The sequence below is a fragment of the Stigmatopora argus genome, chromosome 18 (genome assembly GCF_051989625.1).
Source record: "Stigmatopora argus isolate UIUO_Sarg chromosome 18, RoL_Sarg_1.0, whole genome shotgun sequence".
In the NCBI taxonomy this organism is placed as follows: domain Eukaryota; kingdom Metazoa; phylum Chordata; class Actinopteri; order Syngnathiformes; family Syngnathidae; genus Stigmatopora; species Stigmatopora argus.
Window position 1 is genome coordinate 11223247 of NC_135404.1, and position 8765 is coordinate 11232011.

General features: G+C 39.6%; 1 protein-coding gene across 1 annotated transcript in view; it reads right to left on the bottom strand.

Annotated features, from left to right (window-relative positions):
- The window catches only part of bahcc1b (BAH domain and coiled-coil containing 1b), an 82114-nt gene extending 76087 nt beyond the window's left edge, over positions 1-6027 (bottom strand). The window contains exon 1 of the mRNA XM_077626244.1: positions 5855-6027. The gene's annotated coding sequence lies outside the window, so the exon portion shown is untranslated. The remainder of the gene's footprint in view (positions 1-5854) is intronic.
- Positions 6028-8765: the final 2738 nt, after the last annotated feature.

Sequence of the window (8765 nt, forward strand, 5' to 3'; positions counted from 1 at the left end):
CAATTACTGCCCCCGCGGTTTCAAGGCGACCCGCGACGAACGATGAAAGGAGATAAGGAGTGGCCGTTTCAAGGCGCCCCCTCACCCATTCCGCGAAACTCCCGTCGGCCCCCAGAGCAAAAAAAAGGAGAGTCAAGAGTGACTAAATCAAAGGGAACACGGTAAAAAAGAGGGGAAATTAGACGGCCGAGGGAAATGTGGAGACGGAACAACAACCAGTTTGTGTTTAGGAAAGGAGGACGTAGGAGAGAGCACGACGACGCGGGAACAGGGAAGGAAGAAACCACCGACGACTCGCGCGAGGGGGGTCCCACCTAAACTTTGTACTAATGGACCAAGGATACCCGCTTTTAAAAGTGAGTCATATAGTGGTATGCTCTTACCATCGTTTTTTAGGAGCTAAATATTCATTATTAAACTTCATTAAGTTTCCATTTAGCTAAGTTAACGAAACAGAACGTTCACTTTTTTCCGTTTTTTGAAAAAAATCCGAACAATACGAGCAGACAAGTAATGGAATGAATTCCTATTTATATCATTGAAATGTCTTGGAATAGTCAAGTTAGACGTATCATTTGCTTTGGTTCGAGCCCAAACAAAACACGACATGTCCGTACAACCGCATGATGAGTGACTTTTGCTAGTAGAGAAGAAGTCTTTATAGGAGAATAAAATATATTTAGGCGTAAGTTATTTAAAGACAAAGTAGAGGGGGACGTTGATTTATTATGTTTTTAATTAGACAATCGTTGGCCTGGTTGCTAAGCAAAGATCCTCAACGTCGACCTTCAACCTAATGTCCGCATAATTACTGTATTAAAATTTAAATCAGAGCATGAATACAATTTCGACTCATATTTTGTGCATTTTGAGTTGATCACAGTATGCAAAAGTTTACTCGAGCCTGCAAATGGTTTATGTAGTATACTGCATGCTAAAAAAATATCTAAACAAAAAGTATTCTTTTATGTTTGCCTGCAAAAATAAACGGCATCCAAAATGGTAAAAATATGCTTGTCGTGTTTATGTATAATTGTCAAAATTGCCAGAATTGATCAGAGCAGCAAACAGAAAAACAAAGTTCAGTTTGCATGCAAAATATCTATATATTCTTAATAATAATAAGCAGGTAATATTACAGGATTCATGCCTTTAAAGGTAATTTGGTCTAGCCTAATCCTAAATAAATAAAGGAATACCCAAATTTAAATCCATACTGTACATATTAAATGTAACGTGCACACCAATCAAACGGCAAACTACATAGTTATAAAGTTGCATGTGTGCAATATAGAATAGAGAAAACACAACATGTACAAAAAGTTGTTTTCATCTAAACATGCTTGATGTACATGCAGCATATTGAATGCATGATAAATAATAAAATGCCCTACATGTGCTTTGCAACACTCACAGTCAATGAACCGAGTGTAAATTGAATTTCCCTTGAGGTATTTTAATCACTATAATATATGTACATATTTTTTTTCCAGAATTTAATGTCACTGAAAATTGCAATAATGCTAAAATGATAAAAATAATGGGGAGTTACAATTTAGTTAGTATCAGAAATGAATATTAGAAGAACGGTAGTATTCGGACATATTTGTCCACATGACATGTCATGACTACTATAATTAGAATTTAACCCAAATGTAATCTACAAAATGTTTTAAACACAAAAATAATTAGCATAGCCCACGTCTGTATTATAGCATCACGTCCAAAACTATTGACGTGATCCTTCGAACGATAAAAAAAGGGATTTCAAAATAATGTCGCAAGCACGCAAGTTTACATGTCAGCATTTTATGACATAACCGAAGAATTGCTCACAATGTTATCCCCAGAAAAAAGAGGAATTAGTACTTAACCTCAGCTCTTACAGGTCACAGTGGTTTTAAAAAAAAACACCAAAAAAAAACAACATTTGTAAATTCTCATGTAAATTCTCATTTGTATTTATTCTCATCTGTCTTCACCATCATTTCAAGCATTTAATAAAAGAACACCCTTTGAATTTATAGCGTGAACGCGTCTTTTATCTCGCTATTGTCGCTCCTTTCTCCACTTAAAACGTGGGGGTTGTGCAAGTGTGTGTGGGTTTGTGTGTGTATGTCAGTGTGTCGGAGCCCGCGTGCCGAGGGTGGGGGTGGGAGATGGTGGGGGGGGGGGGGGGGGGGGGGGGGGTCGTGGGGATAATTAATGCGGATTGACTGATTGCTCTTGAAACAGAGCGGTCCTGCGCCAGGATTGTCCTCAAGCAGTGAAGCGTCCCTGACTGACACTTTCCACCTTCCCCTCGCGGCTTTCTATTCTATAGGGGCCTTGCTCTTCTCCTCGCTAGGCTCCTTCCTTCCCCGGCGCCCTGCCCCTGGCGTCCCGAACCGCCGCTCGGTCGAGCGTGCCGAGGACGACCGACCGTTCGGAAAGCGCATTGGAATTCAAAGACGGTGGGTGCCCTCTCCCATTCAAAAAGTGCAAAAATATCCTCCCCAAAATCTGGACTATACTAGTCGGGATGTCAACCGGACAGCGAGCAATCCAATCGATAACATCGTCCTCTATTAGAGACGCCGTTTTGAAATATTTGGGTGAGAAAAATGTGTGGAAGGCTTTTGAATTGAATCAAATCATGTTACAGAAATATCGCAGTTAAACAATTGATATTGAAAATCGCTTACTCCCCTAAAAACGCAGTTCAAACAGATTACAACGTCGATCGCTGTCAATGGCGGCAAACGTGTTTATTTCCCAAAAGCGCCCGCTCTTTTTCTACCGTTCCACTCCTCGCAGCGCATAATGTGTCAAAGTGGCGGCCCGGGGGCCAAATCGGGGCCGCCGCATCATTTTGTGTGGCCCAGGAAAGTAAATGATGACTTTCTGTTTTAGGATCAAATTAAAATGAAGAGTATAGATGTATATCAAATTTCCTGATTTTCCCCATTTTAAATCAATAATTGTCATTTTTTAATCCTTTTTTTTCTGCCTTTTTAGTTCAAAAATCATTTTGTAAAATCTAAAAATATATTTTAAAAAAAAGCTAAAATAAACATTGTTTTAGATCTATAAAAAACTGAATATCCAGGGCTTTTTATCCAGTTCTTTTAATCCATTTATATATAAAAAGAATCTAAATATTATATCTAAAATGGTCCAACCCACGTGAAATCAAGTTGACGTTAAAGCGGCCCGCGAACCAACCCGAGTCTGACACCCTTGTCGTAGCGGGTCTCCGGAAGTCCCGAAATAAAATATTTCCCGCACATTACCGGCCAACGACGAAATGAACTTAAATGAGGTGCGAGGCCAGCCACCTTCATGTTAAATGAACCAACTTTTCCAAACATCTAAATGAGAGCCCTTTTTTGCAAAAACTACCAATCATTCACCGCCAAGGTCCAAGTTAGGGGGTCGGGGGGGGGGGGTTCCTCACCGCGGGTGCCACTCAAGCCAAAAACAGTCGAGCCCTATTCCTGACACAATTCCGGACCTGGTTCGAGCACCTCGTGGGACAAAAAGAGCAAAAAACACGTCTGGACCGCCAGTTTTTTAGCGACCCGGACGCGCGACCTTTCCCGGAATACGTGACGGACGAATGAAAACGTAAGGGATGGCCCGTCTTTTGGGCGCGGATGACGGAGACGAGATAGATGGCGGTGAAAGGCGGGGAATAGCTGGGCGCCAAATTAGTACCTGTCACGCAGATATATATCCCAGTGTAATCAGCTCCAGGCCTGCGAGGAGACGACACCAGCGTCTATTTATGGGCCATCAAAACATGCAGGTAGAGGCTGTAATTATCGTTAGGATTTATGACCGTTGCGTGTTGTTTGCGCGGTCAACTCGTGCTTAATATTCACGCTAAAAAAAGTGTTGTTGTTTTTTTCTCGGTCGTTTGCAAACGGGAGGAAATTTGTGGAGTTTTTGGCGTGACGTGACAAACTCACTCGGAGCGACCGCTCGTATTTTCTGGTAAAGAAAATAAGTCTTAAGGGAAGATTATAAACATGTTTTGCTAAACTCTAAAATGTCCAGGAATGTTTAGGTTGGATTTAGCACAGTGGCGCTATGGGGACGCCAGGGGTCAAGAGGTCACGCGACCCCGTGCAACGCAACACTGGTCTTTGGGAGATTCTTGAAATTATTTCAACAAAAGCTCTCGGCGTGAGCCCCGCTTTCTGCTTTAGTGGGCGCGTTAGAAATTAATTTGAGGAAAGTTTGGCTGGGGAAACGTGGTTTGCCATTTTTTTTTTTTCATCAAGTCGAGCGCTTTCCCAAAATAGTTTTCTTCCGGGAAGAATTATAACTCAACACAAAGTGCAGTAGTGTATTAGGGATGTGTGATTATATATTAAAAAAAAAAGAAGTCATCTGCTTTATTTCTAAAAACTATAATTGTACTGTAAACCGATCCTGTAAAACATAATAGAAGGTTCAAATACTAAAAGTTAAAAAGGAGCACTGTATTTTCAACGATGAAATCAAAATATATATTGTAGGGTGACAAAACCCAAACAAAAATGTCCTTAAGTAAATATTGTACTCACTAAAACACAACTTCTAAAAAAGTTAAATACAACTGAACTGCAATTAGCATGTAATGTACTGAAAAAAAGAGGACACTAACAATAGAAAGTTTTAGCCTTCACATTGCATGTACGTAAATATAGAATGGTAAAAAAAAATGCAAAAATTGACAATTAAATATTTGACCTTTATAAATGTTGCAAAGCACATTGACTCTATTAAAACACAATTTTCTTCTTTAAAGTTTAAATGCAATTGAACTCTAGTCTATTAGTTTTATAAAATGAAACCAGTTACATTTATAATCTGCACATTTTGAATATCAACCCTTCAATATATATATTGCAATGTATCTAAAATTTTTTTTAAAAACAAACAGTTTGGAAAGATCTAACGTGAAAATCTAGCCAACTTAACTAACCGCAGCAAAAATATGAAAGCTATAGAGGAAAGGAAATTGCTCACTCATGATGTTGACTATACATAAGATCATTCTAATCTGCAAATCCCAGAATAATCTTATGGTGAACTTTGAAAACGTTTGATATAAGTTCAAGAATGTCGTACGGCGCCCCAACGTTAAGTCACTCACTCCTGAATAATTCATCATTATTCCCAGAATTAAGTTGTTAATTAAAAAATGTCTTAATTACACACTCATCTAACCACTTTTTTAAAAAGTTCAAAATGAGCAATTTGTATCATCACATTCTCTCATTCCTTTAATAAATACATCTACAAAAAAAACTGTGTGTGTGTGTGTGTTAGTTAAAGTATCTTTCCGAATGTTTGCACTTTAGCAGGAACAATAATTCGAGTTTCAAAACAAACATAGCTGCTTTTAAAGATTAAAATTGGGTTGAGAGAACGCATTCATGCATTCATCTTGACGCTTACGCCATAGCGACGTGTGTGTGTATGTGTATGTGTGTGTGTGTGTGTGTGTGTGTGTGAGAGACAAACGGCTGGCCGGCCTATGTGATGCAAAGTCAAGCAAAAAAAAAGGGGAGAGCCCATTTGACATGCTTGAGTCGGCGTGGACGCGCTATTCCGTGACACCGCATTGCCCTGGAGAGGCCCCAAATTGACAAACCTTCCAGCATTTACTGGATTTCCAAGACAAATTTGTCACGTAAGAGCCATAAAACATCCATCCGTCCATTTGCATGGACTTAATTGGCAAGCATTGAAAAGAAAGCCTCTTCACACTCACACAAAATATGTTTAGTTACGGGAAGCCGACCAGTGCTTAAACGTACTTATGTAAGGAATTAAAACCACTTGAATAAAAATAATAAGAAAAGTCATAGGAATAAAAACCTACCTATTTGAAAGTTGCTCCACGCGTGTCATACGTCAAACTTGCATTCCATAATTCCTCCATTTGAATGAACGTAGTGGGATTTTTTTTTTTTCTCCTCTCCGGTTCCTGTGGACGGACAGACGGATACACATTTATGTCAGAGGAGCTCCATCCTGCTCCTCTACTTTCTTACTCACAGCTTTCTTGATTTTTCTTTCTTCCTTTCTTTCTTTTTTTTTTTTTTTTAATTAAGGGAGGGGGCAAAGCCATCCTTCAAGTTACACCCACTTCCACTCCTGCCTTGGAAAATGACGCACACACCTCATCCAAGTATTGTTTTGTTTGCACATGTGAAGAAAGTTGGACCAGGCCTACCACTATAATCCACATTTATATCTTTTAAACACAAAAAAACTCACCTTTGTGGTTATCTATTACACACAAGTTGACCCAATCATAGAATCAAACTTCACAGAAAATATAACAAATCCACGGGCGATTTTTTTACAAGCGTTTTGGACGTCGAGCCGCACACGGCCGTCCAATTGGAGGAGAACTATAAACATTTAGCACGGCCGTATTTTGCAGCCTTTGATCACTTGCGACAACTTTGTGCGTCAATGTGACTTTGGCTGGCTGGCTGGAGTCGTCGTGATTGCAAACAGACGCGCCCCGTCAAATAAATAAATAAGAAAAACACGCAAACAATTTCCTCTGGTGGTCACTTTTATGCCCCGGATAAGTGGAAGCGTAAAAAAAGGAACGACCGACGGGGAAATAATTGCCGGCGACGAAGGAGGCCGTTTTTTGCACTCACTCTTCTTCCTCCTTCCATTTTCAAAACAGTCCCCCCCTAAAGGTCTTGCACCCCCCTTTTTCTCCCCCGTCGCAGCCCCCCGCGGGTCATCGTCGCGTTAACCCCTACGTGGCCAACTCCAAAACTTGGCATTTTAGCTCATTTCTGCTATTGGCGTCCAATCCATGTGGACTGGGAAGGATGGGGATCGGACGTCTGTCGCCGTCAATGGCGCTGGAAATTGATCATTCATGGGTGGATATTTCTAATATTGGCTTTTCGGTTGCCATCCAAAAAAGAACTGTTTTTGACAATGTAATTAGATTGCTAGCGAATGTGTGCGTGTGTGTGTGTGTGTGTGTGTAAAACTGGTTTGTATTTCATCAAGCTGACAGGTTTTCCCCCGTTTTTTTTCCGTAGCAGTGCATAAAATAGTCGAATCATAAAACACACCAGTACACTTCTACTCCGCTGCCAACCAACCGCAGGAATTAATACGTTGCTAAATACATTCCTGTCACTGTCAAAACATGCATTTGGAAAAAAATAAGGTATTTTTCGATACACCTTTTAAATTGTCAAGTCGTCGAAGCAATGGGACTTTTTTCTGCTTTGACTTGCAAGCAAAAATTCAACATACAAGCGCTGTATGTATAGACAATAAGATGATAGTCAAAGACATACATTTTAAAATATATTTTAAGAAAAATAGCAAACTAATGGCCTCTAACTCATAAGCTATTCAATGTTTTTCTCCCATCAGGAGTAGCACAATGTCATTGAAATGAAACATTAAATAAAAAACAGGAAAAAGCAGACCACCTGTTAAGATTCTACAATACTTAATAACATAATCGATGTATGTCATTAAAATATAGTATGCTGGATTTTATAGAAAAGCAATTTGCATCATTTAACGTAGAAATGTCTTCACGTACCACTAGAGGGCACCCACGGTGGCCCTCGCACCGGACTTAAAAACCACAACAAAAACACACGATTAAAACGCATTCTTCTTAAAAGCCTCCCCATTCATTTCCAATGGAGAAAACCGATTTTAAATACAAATACTTTAGCTTAGGAGCCTGGCAACTAAAGAACTTGGACTCCCATCGTATCCTATCCAAACAAAATATTGCCCAGTTGACAGCTTGGAGGCCCCTCGAGCGTAATATACAAAAAAACAAAGTGAAAAGGGGGGAGAAAAAAGTCCAAGCACATAACACGTAACAAAAAGATGGCTTCTTTTACAGGCCCCAACAGGCCACTGGTTGGAAATCAACTTGCCAAACTCAAAAAAGCAACGTTCTCCTGTCCTATTCCAAGACTACTTCTTCTTCTTTCTCTCTGCAAAGTCCCAATTTCCAAAGAAGGACATCCCTAATGGTTATTATGTTACTCGTAGCGATTAAACTGATGTAAATTAGGAAAGCTAGCAAAGAGTGATCATATTTCGCTACCGTTGAAGAATGGCTGCCAACCCTCCCAGTCAAAAATGGATTGGATTCCTTTGGCTGCTGATGAGTTAATATTTCAAAATAAAGATATGTAAATACATTGGAAACCTTTGACTGCCTAAAGCTCAATTTTTTGCAAAACTTAAAAGAGTCTCATGACAGCAAAACTAGCAAAACCGCACCGCATTTTACTGGACTTTTTTTTCCAGCTTTAAACACCAAAAAGTTTTCATTTTTCCCGAAAAATATTCCTAATAAATATAAGAATGATCTCAGAAACCTCATATTGGTATATTTGGGTGGTAAAATGTCTTCACAACATAAGACAAATATGCCAAAGAAGGAAATAGAAGCTTCATATACTATATTCACGGACGCATAAATCTACCCGGCAACAGGCAGCCAAAGGCTTAAAAACCTGATGTCGACCTTCTATAAAAAACGTGATCGGACCCAATTTAAGATCGGGAACATCCCTAATATTACTCCACATAATTTTGCACACCTGTAGCACGACTCCTGTCAGAATTTTTTTCTTTGACAGAACATTCCATGTCAGTTCGGCTTAAAACTAAAGTTCCTCGACACTTAAGAAGAAGCCCAAGTGATTTGTCAGAACGCCGTCTGGCGACACCTGTTCTGGTTGCAAAACGTGCCGTAATAAAACAAGCAAAACTCA